Below are 18,232 nucleotides of genomic sequence, written 5' to 3'. Positions count from 1 at the left end.
CATTAAATTTTTATCTTGTTAAAAAAAATGAAGTAACATAAAAAAAAACCAAACAGTTACTGGCAATCAATTTTCTAATTAGTGCATAAGAACCAGAAGCAACTGAAAACTAGTACTGGGACTTCCCTGGTGGTCCAGCGGTAAAGAATCCTCCTTGCAATGCAAGGGACTTGGGTTCGATCCCTGGTCAGGGAACTACGATCCCACACACCGCGGGGCGACTAAGCCCGCGCGCCACACCACTGAGCTCGTGCGCCTCAACTAGAGCCCGCATGCTGCAAACTACAGAGCCCAGGCCCTCTGGAGCCTGCGTACCACTACTAGAGAGAGAAAACCCACACGCCGCGACTAGAGAGTAGCCCGTGCACCACAATGAAGAGCCCACGAGCCACAATGAAAGATCCCGCATGCCTCTACGAAGATCCCGCATGCCACAACTAAGACCTGACACAGCCAAAAATCAATAAAATCAATAAATCAATAAATAATAAATAAATCTTAAAAAAAAAAAACTAGTACCAAAGACGTTTGTCTAAGAGATTCCCCCTTCCACCCACCATATCTGACTTTTTAGGAATTCAACCTCATAATACAGGTTTTTCTTTTGCAGTGAGTTCTCTTCCTAGACCAGAAATCCAACCAACCACAAAACTGAAGTATATCTGACCCTTTGTGAACACCCATACCATCAGAATTAATTAAATCAAAATTCCTCCAAAGTGGATGAAACCAGCTATGATGCTTGGATTGGAAGGGTAGGAAGATAACACACAATACACAAGTGACAGATACAGAGACTAATAAATGCAATCATTTTCAAAGATGTTCTAAAACTTACATGGCTGAGTTTCTTATCAAAGATGACAACAAAGACTGCCTTAAATTTTGCCTGTCTTCTTGCTGGTCTACCTGGTAGATAACTACTGTGAATGCATACAAAGTTGATGGCAAAATTTTGGTACATTTAAAATTTTTAAATTGAGGTATAGTTGATATACAATATTATAAAAGTTTCAGGTATACAAGAGATTTGACACTATTGATTTATAACTTTGTTAGCTAAAATCAGCAATGTAGGACGAGTTCCAGGAATCTCACCACCTACCAATTCTTCATACTGAGAATCAGCCAGACACAGAATCTTTTCATTGACTACCTGCCCTCCCAAGCTACTGCCCTATTTTTCTGTTCTAATGAATAGGAAAACTATTTTTTCAGCAGAAAAATAGTTTTTTTAATTAAAGAGGACTACCTGGGGCCTCCCTGGTGGCGCAGTGGTTGAGAGTCCGCCTGCCGATGCAGGGGATACGGGTTCGTGCCCCGGTCTGGGAGGATCCCATATGCCGCGGAGCGGCTGAGCCCGTGAGCCATGGCCGCTGGGCCTGCGCATCCGGAGCCTGTGCTCCGCAACGGGGGAGGCCACAACAGTGAGAGGCCCGCATACCGCAAAAAAAAAAAAAAAAAAAAAAGAGGACTACCTGCCCTCTTTATTATGAATTATTTAAACAAAGTTGCAAATGTCATGACTTGGCACTGCACCCTAATTACTTTAGTAATTGTCTCATAATAAGGACCTTCTTATATAACTACAATACCATTTCAAACCTAAGAAAATTAATGAAACACCTATTATCTAGTCCATATGCAAATTTCCTTACTTCAAATGGCTTTTATAGCTATTTTTTTCACCCAAATCAGAATCTAGTCAAGTTTCAGCCACTGTATTTCGCCTTCTATTTAACATTCTATTATGAAAAATGTCAAATATATACAAAAGTAGACAGAATAGTAAATAAAATGAAACTCAATGCAACAATCATTCAGATTCAATAATCAACTAGCTGCCATTCATCTACGCTTCCATCTACTCACAGACCCTGTATTATTTAAGCAAATTCCTGGCATATCATTCCAACAACATATATTTCAGAATGTAACTCCAAACAATAAAAACATTTTTTTAATTGCATCATTATTCCAACATTTGGTCACTTTTAATCTACAATGTCCCTGCCCTCCTTTCCCCAACCCTTTTATTTACTTGTGATATTGACTCTCTGAAGAATGCCTTAATGTCTTAAAGAATGCCCCACATTCTAGTTTTGTGCCATTAATTTATACCCCTATCCTGTGTGTTTCCTGAAAAATGGAAGTTGGGTCTAGAGGCTATAACAGATTCAGGTTAAAAATATACTTTTGGCAAGAATACATATAGGTGATATTCTGTGCTTCATACTACATCACATCAGGAGGCATCTAATGGCAGGTTGCCCAGATGATACTAAATTTGACGGTAATCAGATCTCTCTTCTTGAAAGTCATCTATGTACCCTAAGTCTCCATTCACATAAAATTAATGTGACATGTTTCTTGACTATTACACATTTTATGTGTAAGATATAATAACATAATGAAATAACCAACTTTAAAAAATAGGCATTGCCAATACTGTTGCATCTCTGTGTGCTGTTTCACTCTAACTCTTCAAATCTGACTTCCATTCCTTCTACTCCAAAGAAACTGCTTTTATCAAGGTCACCGATAACCTCCACATTGCCTTATCTAACGGATAGAAATTTCTGTCCTCTTCTTAACCCCTCAATAGTAGTTATTAATCCCTTCTCTCAAAACACTCAGTTTTCTTGGCACCACTGCCAACCTCATCCAATCTTCTCAGTCTCTCTTGATGGCTCCTCTTCCCTATATCTACATACTGGTTTCTATCTTCACTCTCTCGAGGTGATTTCTTCATCCATTCCCGTAACTCCCAAATTTATGTCCCCAGCCCAGTCCTTTCTCTTGTGTTCCAAACTCATATATTCAACTACCTATGGAAATCTTCACTTTCGTATCCAAAACTAACTTAATTTCTTACACCCGCCCCCCACCCCAGCAATACCAAGAGCAACAGCATTTACAAGTTACTTAATCCAAATCCTAGGTTAAAAAAAAATCATCCTTGACTCCTTCCCTTCTCACACTTTTTTGATCTAACCTACTGACAAATCCTGAATGTATCTTGAATGTATTTACCTCTCTCTCACCCCATCCAAGTCACTATCATCTCTTGCCTGGTTACTACGACAACCCACCCCCAATCCATCACCACACAACAAAATCAGAGCATAGCACTGCTCCCATGTAGAAGTAAAATCTTATTCACAATTTAAGACGCTGCCTATATCTTCATCTCATCTCATCTCATTCAACTTTTTACCCTCAGTCATCATATGCTCCTGTCACAATGGCTCTCTCAGTATTTGGAAACTATCAAGCTGTTTCCGGATACAGTCTTCACATTTCCCGTTTTCTTTCTGTCCCCAATGCTCTTCCCTAGCTCTTAGAATTGCTAGGTCCTTCCCCTGTCACACTAACCCAAAGTAAGCTACCCCATTTTTGTCAGAACACCTGTATTATTTCCTTCGCTACACGATGTACAATCTGTATCTGTTCTCCTCCTGTGTACGTTCTACAAAAACTTCTGTTGTATCCCCAGCATCTATGATATATACAAATATTTGTTGACTGAATCACTGTTCAAATATCTAGTCAATACTTACTGAGCACCAACACTGTCCCAGACACAAGGTGTAACTGTAACAGTTGCTTAACAAGTGTTTGCCAGTAAGTGTAGGGTAAGGGAAGAAACGTACAGCAAAGGAAGCTTCCTTGTGACTGGAGTGGAGCAGAACTTCCAAAAGCAGATTTTAGAAAGATTTCTTCCGAGAAACCCAGAAAGCACAGGTTTCCTCCAGAATTGGTATGAAAAGTGAATAGAGACACTCTGTTGTAAGGACACACACACACACATAAATAAACAACTTAAAAAAAAAAAAGACTGCAGGACACAAATGGCTCAGAAAAAGACATTTTAGACAGCTAAATCCAGTGACCTTGTCAGTATTCATTCTATTTGACTTTCTAATTTGTCACTGATGATCACTTTGCCTTCTTGAAACTCTACCCATGATTCTGAAGGCACCACCCTCTCCCAGTTCTCTCACCTTTCTAACCACTCCTTCTCAGGGTTCATACTGTGTTCCTCTCCCAACGCCAATCTCTCAATGTCAGCGTGTATCAAAATTCTACCTTTTTGGGCCTCAGCAGAAGCAGCCCCCTTTCCCAAGTGACCTCCCTTAGCTTCAACCTCCACTTTTACACTAAGTACCAAATCTCTGTCGTTACAACCTTTGCCTGTGTGTATTTCCAAATGCATACTGGCTATCTCCACCTCACTTTCTCTCTCCTTAAACCAGTTTCTTCTCCTAGGTTCCCTAGTTAGGAGTTAATGCCATTACCATTCACCTGGTCTTAGAGTCAGCCATGAACTTTCTATTCCCCAAAGACAACAGGTTGGCAAACTGATCTTCACCTTGCCGAAGATTCTCTCCTTAACCAACTCTATCCAGGCTCCTCTGAGTCCTTTCTCAACTAGGTTCAACCTTGGCCCATCAAGATTTGAACAAAAAACACTAACATAGTTTCTAACAGCTCAAGGTCACATCACTAGATGACCCTAGCCCCCCTTAAAGTGCCTGCCTGAGAAAATCTCAAGGCTGCCAAATGAATTTACTGTTTCAGCCAACACCTGAATATAGGGTTCCTGTTTCCCAGGCTCTGTGGGAGGGTAGGAGACTACCTTCAATAAGCCCCAGTAGCAAACCCAGTTGAGTTTCATGTGGACCACCTCCCCCTTCCTTGCATTTTGTAATTTTTCATTTCCCTGACTTTACTGAGCTCTCTCTCACCCCCACCTCCATTCCCTCATCCTTCCTTTAAAACACCCAGTTACCTCTGCACAAAGTTGAAATCAGTTCACACTTTTCCCTACTGCAATAGTATATTATGATTAAAATCTGTCCTTATCACTTTGGTATCCAACTTTATCTGTGTTTATCTTTGTTTACCTGTTACTACAAACTGGTTCCCACTGACAACCTCCAATGGCCATGTTTTAGTTCACAACTCATCACCTCACTTCTAGATCATTAACTCTTTGAGAGTAAGAATGTGTAGCACAGTGCACAGCACATACATACTCTCAAATATTCTATTCAACATTTTTTTTTTTTTTTTTTTTTTTTTTGTGGTACGCAGGCCTCTCACTGTTGTGGCCTCTCCCGTTGCGGAGCACAGGCTCCAGACGCGCAGGCTCTGGACGTGCAGGCTCAGCGGCCATGGCTCACGGGCCGAGCCGCTCCGCAGCATGTGGGATCTTCCCGGTCCGGGGCACGAACCCGTGTCCCCTGCATCGGCAGGCGGCCTCTCAACCACTGCGCCACCAGGGAAGCCCTATTCAACATTTTAAAACTTCAGTTTTCCAAAAGATCTGAAGTGGTTTACAATAAATTCAACAAAATAAAAATATCAAACCCAAAAATCTGGAAAAGGAATATACACATTTGCATAGAAAATGGGGAAAGACCAATGCAGATCAGCAACACCCAAGAGTCATTTAATTATTGAAACTGACTTGCATTTTGACATGTCAGCTACCTGTTAGCCAAAATAAAGCAATATGAGTGAGCTCTTACATAATTCTCAATATCCATGATGGTGTCCTTTGAAGCACAGAAGTTTTAAATTTTCACTAAGTCCAATTAATCTTTTTTTGGGGGGTGGGAGGCTGCTTGTGCTTTCAGTGTCATATCTAAGAAACTGTTGTCTAATCCAACCAAGGTCATGAGGATTTACTCCTATGTTTTCTTAAAAGAGTTTTATAGTTTTAGCTCTTTACATTTAAGTTTTTGATCTAAGTTAATTTATTTTATTTTATTTTTACTGTTTTATTTTATTTATTTTTTGGCTGTAGCGCGCGGCATGCAGAACTTCCCCGACCAGGGATCGAACCCACACCCCCTGCAGTGGAAGCAAGGAGTCTTAACCACTGGACCACCAGGGAAGGCCCTAAGTTAATTTTTATATATGATGCAAGGCAGGAGTCCAACTTCATTCTTCTGCATATGCATACTTATTCTTTTTAGGCAATATATATATCAATAGCACATTAGGATAATCAAAATAAACCAGTGATTCACACAAGTCCTTTCTTAATGAATTTAGCATTAATTGAGATGCCTTCGAAGTTTTTATGATAGAACCAATCTACTAAACTCACAAACTCTTGTGATATATAAGTTCCTTTCCTGTGTCAAGTTACTTATTTCCATGTCCTGCTAGGAGACCTCTGACAGGCACCAAGGCAGGCAAGGATCATGATGCCCCTGCCAAAAAAATCACACATCTGTGTCCTTGCTGCTAGATGTGAAAAGAAGCAGTCTTCTCAAGCCCAGTCCAGAATGCTTTCCAAAGTCTCTGGCCGTGGTGGAAAGTTTTTATCTACTAAATCCAGACTAAAAGCCTTTTGAAAGCTCGTTCAAAAATGCCAAAGTCAGGGACTTCCCTGGTGGTCCAATGGTTAAGACTCCACACTCCCAAATCAGGGGGCACGGGTCTGATCCCTGGTTGGGGAACTAAGATGCTGCATGCCACAGGGTGTGCCCTAAAAAAACAAAACAAAGAAAAAATGTCAAAGTCAATCTCTAATCTCTGCAGAGGGTATGTTCCCAGGGAAAATTCAAATTTTATTGGTAACGATTTAGAAACAATTTGCTTAGCTTTTAAGTCTAAGCTCATACAGAACCCCCATTTTATTTATTTTTTATAAATTCTTTTTTGTAAATATTTATTTGTTTATGGCTGCACTGGGTCTTTGTTGCTGCACGCGGGCTTTCTCTAGTTGCGGCGAGTGGGGGCTACTCTTCATTGCGGTGCATGGACTTCTCACTGAGGTGGCTTCTCTTTGCTGCGGAGCACAGGTTCTAGGCACGTGGGCTCAGTAGTTGTGGCGCATGGGCTTAATCGCTCTGCAGCATGGGGGATCTTCCGGGACCAGGGCTCGAACCCGTTTCCCCTGCACTGGCAGGCAGATTCTTAACTACCACACCACCAGGGAAGTCCCTAGAACCCCCATTTTAGAGGTGAGAAAACTGAGGCATAACTTGCAGAAGGACCCAGCTAATAAGTGGAAGACTCTAATCCAGATCTTTGAAGACTCTAATCCAGATCCTTCTGACTAAAGCCAAAGCTCTCTCTATTACATGTACTCTACTCAATAGCATACTAGCCACAGGGGACTCCTTTGTTATTTCTTGGAAGAAGTGTGTCAATGTTTCTTCTTGGATTCTACCACCCTAACCATTGCCTGACTCAATCTGTCAATGACATGTGGTCCAGTTCTTGCCAAGAATAGGGAATACAGGGCTTCCCTGGTGGCGCAGTGGTTGAGAGTCCGCCTGCCGACGCAGGGGACATGGGTTCGTGCCCCGGTCTGGGAAGATCCCACATGCTGGGGAGCAGCTGGGCCCGTGAGCCATGGCCGCTGAGCCTGCACATCGGAGCCTGTGCTCCGCAACGGGAGAGGCCACAGTGGTGAGAGGCCTGTGTACCACAAAAAAAAAAAAAAGGGAATAGGGAATACAAATATCAGAAGATACCAACACAGGGACTTCCCTGGTGGTACAGTGGGTAAGACTCTGCGCTCCCAATGCAGGGGGCCTGGGGTCGATCCCTGGTCGGGGAACTAGATCCCGCATGCTGCAACTAAGAGTCCGCGTGCTGCAACTAAGATCCCGCGTGCCACAACTAAAATGAATGAATGAAAGAATGAATAAAAAGGTATCAACACAGATATGAATGGAAGTAGAATTCTGTAGGGACTGGCAGTGGTTAGGTAGTCATTTGAAGGCTATTTGCCACTTCAAAGGAAAAACAAAAACAACCATTTGAGTTAATCCTCCCTGTTCTGGTGTAGGGTTTGAAAATCTTTTGAAAAAGTTTAACATTGGGACTTCCCTGGTGGTGCAGTGGTTAAGAATCCGCCTGCCAATGCAGGGGACACGGGTTCAATCCCACATGTCGCGGAGCAACTAAGCCCGTGTGCCAAGACTCCTGAGCCTGCGCTCTAGAGCCCGCGAGCCACAACTACTGAGCCCGCGTGCCACAACTACTGAAGCCCGTGTGCCTAGAGTCCGTGCTCCGCAACAAGAGAAACCAGCGCAATGAAGAGTAGCCTCCACTCGCTGCAACTAGAGAAAGCCCACGCGCAACAACAAAGACCCAACACAGCCAGAAATAAATTAATTAGTTTTTTTAAAAAAAGAAAAGAAATATTTAGGCCGAGCGAAGGCACTTGTGCTGGATAGAATATCGACAGGCACACTGGAATAGTGTGGTATTAGCGAAAGGAGCTACAAAGCCAGACAATCTGATTTCTGGTCTGCTACTTAGCAAGTGTACAGCCTTGGGTGTCACTTATCTGTATCTCAATTTTCCTACCCTTGTCCTGTCTACCTCAGAGTTACAGTGAAGATCAAATGAGAATACACATGAAAGCACTTTGTAAATAGTAAAATGCTGTGCTAGTAAGGTAGGATTAGGTTTGGTAATAGTTTTTCAAACTTCTGGAATTTCTCTCAGAGCTTTTTATGACCAAGAAATACTGCAAACAAGGAAATAGTATGAAACAGTTCTGATGGCATGAGGTTCTCAGGGTGTTATCTGTAAGCCTGTCAGAACTGTCAATAACCAAGACAATGGGAGAGACTTCTCTATGAACAACTGGATTAGTCCATAATGGGGCCATAATAAGGCTGCTCATATTCTGGCAGATCCTCACAGGACTGGGCTGAAGAATGATCACTCCAGGAAACAAAGCTGAATCTATAAATCAGGAGGTCTGGCTAAAAGATCATGTGGGAAAAACGATCTTCTGTATACACAACTATATATTCAAAGCTCAAGGCCTAAGTGAAGCATGGCACACTGAGATACTGCATCAACCAGATAGCTGATAGTCCAAGTTCTCTAATCCTAATTCTCTCCTAGGATTTACTAGTCCTTTTGGCCCTTGAATCTGTATATAAATGCAATGCTCAGACCTAGGAATGGGGAAGTAAGGGGTGGTGAGAGACATAGGAGAGGCCCAGGATAGCTACAGTCCAATTTCTCCAAAAGAAAAATTCCAAATATCCCTTGTAGACTGTGCAGAATCTGGAGGCTCTTACCTTCCTAGGGACACCCCACTGCCACTACCACTAGGTGCTACAAGGAACTAAAATGAATTACTTAAAGTAGGAAAACCAAAGCGCTTACCTTCCATTTCAGTCAATGCAAAAACATTCACTGAATATCTCTCAAGCACTCACACTGCTCAAGGAATCAAGGGGAAAAGAAAAATCCAAATGGTTATCTCCAAACTGACTCAAATAGACAAGTGATTTATTATTCATTTAATAAAATGTGTGTGCCAGACACTGTGCAGAAACTTCTGCCTTCAGGAAGCTTTACAACCTAGTCTAGTCTCACAGCATCAAGAACAAAAAACATAATGAATCTCAGTGTGCAATGATGTCAGAGAGTGGAAATGAGAACAATTTTTACTGTGTGGTGAGCTCTGAAGTGGTCTTTGAAGGCTAGATGGTTAATATTTCTAAAGGTAATGGTGTAGGGAGGGACAGCAGTTTACCAGGAGCAAAGATTAGAGATCAGAAAGCCCAAGGTTGGTTTGAGGAACAAGATCAGTTTGGCTAGAGAGGTATAAATACAAAGGCCCACAAACAAATTGTCTCTGGGATGTAACAGTGAACTGCTGGCCCCTCTTCTGCAGCATTACACCCCTCTATCCCCAGTCTTCAGACAAGGAGGGTTCTGCATGGCCTGTAGGCGAATTACACAAATCTCTCTGACTGGCTCTTCTCTTTCAACCTTTGGTAATAGGAGAAAGGGTTTTTCTAACAGCCCTTGTGACAAATTAAAAGCAGGATTTCTCTAACCTGTACATATTAATTCAAAAAGGAGGAGCTAGATTTGGGATGCAATCTTCTGAGGAGCCCAGGACAATATGGGGAAGAAGAGCCAGACTGAGAGGCCACACAAAGGGAACCCTCTCTGTTCTCATTAGACATGCTACGGACAGACACTCAATGTTGCCCCTCAAACCTTGTCAGCTCCTTCCAATATGATGTAGTGAGAAAGAGCACTGATTTGGGAGTCAGGTGAGCTGGTTCCAATCCCAACTGAATAACCATGGGCAAATTACCCACTATTTTGAGTCTCTGCTTCCATTACCTATAAAATGAGAATAATAAACTTTATAGCCCAGTATGATTGATGAGGTAACGTGAAAGTGTCTAGGGTCTAAATGCTGAATCAATGTTATTTCCTTTTTCTTCTCAGCACCTACTTTGAAAGCTTCAATTCCCCATGAGGGCAATATTCCAGAAGTCAAAGAGGACGACTATATTTTCTTGCTCTCCATTAGCAGGTGGTTTTTCCTCTTCCTTTCTCCTAACACTGTAGCTCCTTTCTCTTAACCTTTATCCTTCTATTCCATCTTCATTCCCTCCAAAGCTAGGCTGTAAGAACCAATAAGCCAGAGTTTTTCGTTTTTTTTTTTTTTAGGCCACGTCGTGTGGCATGCAGGATCTTAGTTCCCCAAACAGGGATCAAACCTGTGCCCCCTGCAGTGGAAACATGGGAGTCTTAACCACTGGACCGCCAGGGAAGTCCCGAGCCAGAGTTTTTAGAAAGGGCCTGTTCTCTACCATTTACCTCACCCCAAGATAAGCAATTCTAACCACGTCTCATTACAATTATTACTTCTTTGGAAGATTTAAAAGCTGATGACTTTCAAATCTACATCTGCAGTGCATATCTAATACTCAAGGGGTTCCTTCTATCCATGTTCCATAAGCACCTCAAATGCTTAAAAAAAAAATTTTTTTTAAGTCATCATCTCCATAAACCTGCTCCTCATACATTCTTATACATTTCATTATCCACAGTCCCATATCTGGAATTCTGAAATCAAAAGAGCTCTGAAAATAAGAAGGTTTTTAGTATATATAACACAAAATACATTTAGCAACAAAACCTGAACAAAATTAACATGAGACTATTTATAGCCCTTATTAATCCCACTCAATTAATATTCAAGTGATTTGCCTGAAAATATTAATATTATTTGACTATACAGGGCTCTATCCCAGACCCTGCTGGAGGTGTTATGCACTCAAAAGGGTGAAACTGGTTCATGGGGGAGGGGGAGAACTTAGACATTACAATGGTATGTGGCCCTCCAAAGCTCAACCTTATCAATAAAGACCTATTCCCTAGTATCTAATTTTTCTTGCTGGATTTTCTTGAGTATTACATGAGCAGCATTGACACTGACTTCATAAAAGGCAGACAAAAAGTATGCAAGAACTATACTACAAAGCTATGGCAAACAGACAGCCATGACTGGGGGACTTTCTCTTGACTGATGGCTGAATCTTTTTTTTTTTTTTTTTTTTTTTGCGGTATGCGGGCCTCTCACTGTTGTGGCCTCTCCCGTTGCGGAGCACAGGCTCCGGATGCGCAGGCCCAGCGGCCATGGCTCACGGGCCCAGCCGCTCCGCGGTATATGGGATCCTCCCAGACCGGGGCACGAACCCGTATCCCCTGCATCGGCAGGCGGACTCTCAACCACTGCGCCACCAGGGAGGCCCTGATGGCTGAATCTTGAAGTCATATGACAAGAGGTGGCCTGAGCATGCCTGTTTTGCCCTGTGGATGTTATTTATGTTTGATCCTCAGTGTTTTTGTGTGTGACATGGGTTTTGATAATTAAATTAAAAATTTACATTTTATTATTTAATTCTACAAATTAAAATGTGTCCCAATTAATTATGCCAAGTGCTAAAAAGAAAAATGTTAACAATATCTGAATGACTATCTAGCAGCTAGTTAAAAGTTATTTTCTCATATCAGGCAAAAGTTTAAAAGTTTAATAAAAATAATTTTAAGAAACTGATTTTTTTCTATTGTTTTGTTTTTGCTGGAAAATGAACAACTTTAAATGATTTTAAAAAATCTGATTACACTGTTTCTGTGTTTATAAATACTAATTTGCATATGCAATTTGATACATTACAACTTATATAAGTAAATAAAAGTTACTCAGCAAATACAGCTATAAAACTTAGTTAAATATAAATAGCTTTTTAACTTTTAACCTAAAAATCTTGTTTAGTCACTCTTAACTTTGCACTGAATAAAAGGCAAGCTTTATGCTTACTCATTTTATGTATAAAGCACAGACATAGTTACTGTACATAAAAAGATATAGAGTATATCTGCATGTTAAAATTTCATGGGAGGGATGCATTAGGGAAAAAAGATGTCGCCTTCTTAGGAAGGTGATAATGAATGGAAAGGTTGAGGAAACAATGATATAAGGGATTAGGGATCTGTAACAGTATCTTCTCAGCTTTTCAAGTCAGAAACTCGGGAGTCACCCTTGACAACTCCTTTCCACTTATCCCCAGTCACTAGTAATGGTCAGCTTTATTTCCTAACTATTTCTGGACTGTCTCTCTCTCTTCTTCTCCATTCCTACTGCCATTACCCTAACTCAGATCTTCATGATCTCTTGCCTAGACTTTATAAGAGCCTCATTAACCTGTTCCTTTTCTCTTCATTCCAAACTTCTTGAAACAGTTTGTCTCTCCTCTCTTATTTCTTAGCCCACTCCAATCTGCTTCCATGCTATCAAAACTGTTTTTGTAAAAGACACTGATCAAGTGCAAGATGCTAAATTCAATAGACCTCTTCAGTCCTTATTTTTCTGGTCCTCTTGGCAGCACTCAATCTTGATAGCCATTTCCTTCTTCTTGAAATACTCTTTTCCGTTGGTTTATGAGACATCAATCACTACTTGTTTTCTTCAAATTGTGGCTGCTGATCCCCTTCTTCCTGCACATTAAAGCTAATGAAACTTGAGGTTCTCTTTTCAGCCCATCTCCCATGATATACATTTTTCATAGGCACTATCAGTGATTCCCATGGTCTTAGTTACCACATATAAACAGATGATTAATCCTCTATCTCCATCCCCAGACCCCACGCTTGAGCCCCAGATTTCTCTATCCAGGTGTTTTTTGGACAGCTTCCCTTGGAGGTCACAGAGATACCTCAAAATGTCCAAATTTAAACTCAACTCAGTTAAAAGCATCACTATCCACTCTGCTGCTCAAGGCAAGAGGCCTAGGAGTCATGCTTAATCCCACCCTGCCCCAACCACTTTCAGCCTCCACATGAAACCAATAACCAAGCTCTGCTCATTCAAATTCCTAACTCTTATTCTCCACTGTTACTACCTCAATCTCCATCAACATCTCTTGCTAGGACTACCACACTACTTAAGAACCAACTACTTCAAGAACCTCCTGGTTGGAATGTTATCGCAGCCTAATTCATTCTTCCCAGAGCAGTCAAGCAATATAAATAAATAAATTTGATCATGTCACTTCTGAGATTAAAACCTTTCAATGGCATTTCACTGTTATCAGGATAAGGTCCAAATATCATTCCCCCCATGCTACCAACCCACCTAGCCTACCAATCTTTTGCTTGTGAAATAATCATTTCACCCTGCCACTGACAACTATCCATAGATCAGCTCTCATTAGCTTAAAGGCCTTCCCTGATCCCCCTACGCCGGGGGTGGACCCCCTTATTATACAAATCCATAGTACTGCGGACTGCTCCACTCAAAATATTTATCATTTTATAATGGTCTCCGAAGTACGCGATACAAAATCAACTGGGACACAGGAAGAAAAACATACACATATGTTGTAACTAACACACACATATATGTATATAAATAACATATACAAATGTTACATATATATATAAATAATATATACGAATGTTACATATATATAAGTAAGGCTTACCTTTATTATGCATTAGCCTATTAATACTGGCAACTTTTATCTGTTGCTCAGGAGGCCAAGCTTTCCTGAAGGAAGACTGGGAGTTATACCAAGCAGGTGAAGACACTAGTTCATTCACATTTATCATACTGCATGACACTGTAGTTTGTGTGCCTAGTTAAGTGGATTTAAAAGATAGCTAGTTTTAACTAAATTAACATTCACAAAATAAATAAACAGCTTAGAGTCCTATCAAGAAACTGAATGGGGGCTTCCCTGGTGGCACAGTGGTTAAGGATCCACCTGCCCATGCAGGGGACATGGGTTCGAGCCCTGGTCCAGGAAGATCCCACATGCCGCAGAGCAATTGAGCCGGTGCACCACAACTACTGAGCCTGCACTCTAGAGCTCGCGAGCCACAAATACTGAGCCCACGTGTCACAAGTACTGAAGCCTGCGTGCCTAGAGCCCGTGCTCTGCAACAAGAGAGGCCATAACAATGAGAAGCCTGTGCACCTCAATGAAGAGTGGCCCCTGCTCGCCGCAACTAGAGAAAGCCCGCAAACAGCAACGAGGACCCAACACAGCCAAAAATAAATAAATAAAATAAATAAATTTAAAAACACTTGTCTTCATCCTTTTATAATATATACGGTGTATATATTTTTGGGCCTTGCCTCACGGCTTGCGGGATCTTAGTTCCCCGACCAGGGATCGAACCCGGGCCCCCTGCAATGGAAGTAGAGTCCTAACCACTGGACTGCCAAGGAATTCCCAAAATGTGTTTAGGTTTTAAAAGTTAACTTGTAACATCTAAAAAATTTTAATCTGTTATGAAATCATATGAAAATTCAGATTTGCAACCTCAAGGGGGAGAGGGATTGTGGAAAGGGATGTGAAATTATGCAGTAAGGCAACACTAGACCTACATTCTGTCATGGCAACAACTGGCTGGACCTCATCAGATTGCATGGGACTCTAGTTGGCCCGCCAGTCTCCATTTGGTTGATTTTACTAGATTACCCATTAGAATTTAAGCTCTAGGATTTCACTAAAAAAAAATATATTTTTGTCCGTTTTGTTCACTGCTGTATTTCCAGGGCCTAGAACAGTAGCTGGCACACAGTAGGCATTCAATAAACATTTGCTGAAATTAACAAATAACAGGTGCCTGCCTAATCCCTAAAAATGTTTCTGACAAGTATTCATAGTATGTTTCTGCCTTCCCCTAAAAGACAAATTGATTTATCTTTTATATTTAGCACACGGCCTGACACATACTAAGTACTTTATTTGCTCACTGTATGACTAACAGCAATTAGTTATCACTTACTGAGTACTCATTGTGTGCTAAACACCATGCTAAAACGCTTTACAAGCATTAGCTCATTTAATCACCCTAACACTCCTATGAGGCAGATGCTATCACCCCTGTTTTAAGAGATGAGGAAAATGAATCTCTGGAGATTAAGCAATTGGTCAAAGCTCTAATTGTATTACAGAATGAAATAACTGTAACACAAGATAAAATATGAAAAGAGCTATATGAAAGGCAAGAACAAAGTGCTACAGAATTCAGAAGGACAGTTCACTTCCAGTTTGGAAGGCACAACACGCATATTTGGGAAAGGTCCCTGAGGGAGGTAGCATTTAAACTAAATCTTGTAAAAGAGCCAAGATTTTCATAGGAAAAGATGGGTGGGGAAGGGATTGCTTTTGTCACTTTCTCTACCAGAAAAGGTGAAGTACATACCAAGGAGGTAGTCTGAGTAGAATGCAGGATATGTGGATAAATATTAAATCGAATAAGACTAGTAAAGTCAATAGGAAGGCCTTGAATACCATACCCTATGGGTTATGATTTTATCCTGTAGACAAAAAGGAGTCCATGAAGGTTCCTAAACTAAGAAGAGTCACAAGACCAGAAGGGTGTTTTAGCAACATTGCTGCAGCAAAATTGGTCATGGCAAGGAGGCTATAGAACAGATTTAGAAGGCTCCTGAAGTAACAACACCTTTACAATTTACAATATTTTCTGACATCTAATACTTCACTGACACTTCACTAACAACATTAATAAATAGTATTATCATATTTTGACATCAAGGAGCCTGAGACTTAGCAAGTTTAAAGACCAAAGAATTAAGTCTTTGTGGGACTATGCTGTGAGAAAAACATACACAAAACAATTTAGGGAAGACATCAGTAACAGGATCACAGTATCCAACAACTGCCAATATAGGAAGGCAAGAAAAGAGTAAGGAACCAAAGATAGGTAAGATTTCTATCTTATGCCCTAGTGTCTGGGCCAATGGTCACACCATTAACAAAAATGTAGGAAAGGTACACCAGGAAGGGGGAGTGAGTTTGATGCTTGTGGGACACAGTTTAGTAGCTCTGTAAGTTGCTGTTATGAACTGTGGGGTGGGTGGGCAAGGCTGGAGGGAAACTAAGAAATGGGCTAAATTACTTCCTGACCTGGAGGCATTATCAGAAAGGTTTTGTTACTTGCAGCAAACCAGAAGCAGCTTTTAGTATCCTAGAGCCCAGTGACAGGACAGTTCCAAAAACATCATGAAGAAATCAGATTCTTTCCGTCTTCTCGACCCTCACCCTTAGAACTGCCTGCTCTTATTTCTAAATTCCGCCTCATGATCCCAGCATTGCTAATGGCAATTTCAGAGTCAGAAAAGGGATCTTTCCTTTCCAGAGGCAGAACACAGCCCTTAATAGCCCATATTTTGGTTAGAACCATACTACCTGAGTATTTCCTCTATTTACTAGCTCTGACCTTGCTTAAGTTACTGAACCTCTCTGTGCTTCAGTTTTCTCAACTAGAATGTGAGAATCTGAGAAATAAACGAATTAGTATTACAGCACTTAGTGCCTAGCACATAGCAATTTCTATGTAAGTGTTCGCTATTATTATAGCTTTCTTATCTCTCTTTTTTTTGAAGCTCTCACACTTTGGTGATAACTGGGTTAAAATATAAACTGGCAAAAAACAACAGAATAAAACTTGGCAAATAAGGAACGCTTTTTCAGAAGTCCTCCAGGCTTCCCTTCACATTCATTAGCCAAAATCTGCATCACACGCCCATACCTAAATCAGTCACTGCCTAGGGAGATAGAATTACAATGATTGGTTTAGTTTATATCAATCAAGACCTACCCCCTGGGGCTGGGAAGGTGCTGCCAGATTCCTAGTTAGCAGGATGGCAGGAACAGTGATAAAAACAACCGGTGTCTGCCTAGACTTAGTCTTGAGAGGCTGTGGTCTCTGCTAGGGAGGGTTAGAAAAAGTAACTTCCAGAGCTGTAAGCCTCACCCCCACAGGGTTCCTAAGAGCAATGAAATCACTGCAAAGGTCTGTTAAGGCTAGTGAAGTTTGGCACAGGAGAAAAAGTGTAGGATATAGGCCAGAGCTCGAGGAGCGTACTCTTGAGAGGCAGTGAAACACAGCAGGTTCTAGATTCATGGAGGTGTGACGCAGGCCATGTCAGTGTCCCCAGCCCTAGGGTCTAGATCACCAGCCTTGGACTTAATCACCTAATCTTCTCAAAGCCTGTTTACTCATTTATAAATGGGGATAACCCAAATTATCTCGGATTTGATGTTAGGATTAAACGTAAGGATACATTTCACCCCTGTAGTATAAGGATCAGAGAAAAAACAAAAATAACCAACCCACATACAAAAACCCCCAAAACAAAAACCCCAATGGCCTGGTGTTCAGAAAGACAAGGTGCAAGGCGCGATGGGGGTGGTGGGGAGGTACCTAAAATGGAGTTGCAGAGAAGAGGGGAGGCTGCCTGACTCTAGACTAAAACTCCCCTTCAGGACCCTGGTCAGGTTCTGTTGCTCTATTGAAGAACTTTCATTTCAAAGTTTACCAGAAAAGGACTAAATTTACTCACACCTGAAGTCTCCTTAGAGGTGTATGTGCAGCAAAATGGGTAAGAATCTCACTTCTGGCTTTGCTGTAACTAACTGTGTTATATTCTCTGAGGTAGTTTCCCCACCTGTAAAAACTGAGTAAATCGCTGTCAAATTTATTTCACTGGGCTTAATCAACTAAATATTAGCCCCTTCCCTTTGAGGCAGCAGTGTTCCTGAAACTGAAGGCCAACACAAAATCTGTAACATAAAAGCCCATAAATTTTCATTGATATATAAAATTGCAGCTACGAAGACAGGCCTATCAGTCTTAATGGAGGATTCTGGAAACCAGAGTGCTTAAAGGAAAGGAACAAACATTACTGAAAAGATTACTGAAGGTGGAAAAGAATCTGTTCTTATATTTATAGAGCCCTTACTAGTCTCCAAACACTGTGGTATCTTATTTAATTCTCAAACACCTTGATAACCCTGCCCCCTCCCCTCTTTATAGAGATGAGGAAAGGAAGGCTCAGAAAGGAAGGAAAATAACATTTATCGTGGACTGTGCTGGATGTTTTCCATATGCATCACTG

General features: G+C 41.2%; 1 protein-coding gene across 2 annotated transcripts in view; it reads right to left on the bottom strand.

Moving 5' to 3' along the window:
- The window catches only part of KPNA6 (karyopherin subunit alpha 6), a 51,185-nt gene that overhangs the window by 31,468 nt on the left and 1,485 nt on the right, over nucleotides 1-18,232 (bottom strand). Inside the window, exon 1 of one of the 2 annotated variants that reach the window (XM_082611894.1) lies at nucleotides 12,649-12,742. The exons of the other annotated variant lie outside the window; for it this stretch is intronic. The gene's annotated coding sequence lies outside the window, so the exon portion shown is untranslated. Of the gene's footprint in view, nucleotides 1-12,648; nucleotides 12,743-18,232 lie in introns of those variants that run through there. 2 annotated transcript variants of the gene reach the window in all.

The sequence above is a fragment of the Mesoplodon mirus genome (genome assembly GCF_964341445.2).
Source record: "Mesoplodon mirus genome assembly, chromosome: 3".
NCBI classification, from domain to species: domain Eukaryota; kingdom Metazoa; phylum Chordata; class Mammalia; order Artiodactyla; family Ziphiidae; genus Mesoplodon; species Mesoplodon mirus.
Note: the sequence above shows the minus strand (reverse complement) of the source record. Positions and strands in the feature narration are given on the sequence as shown.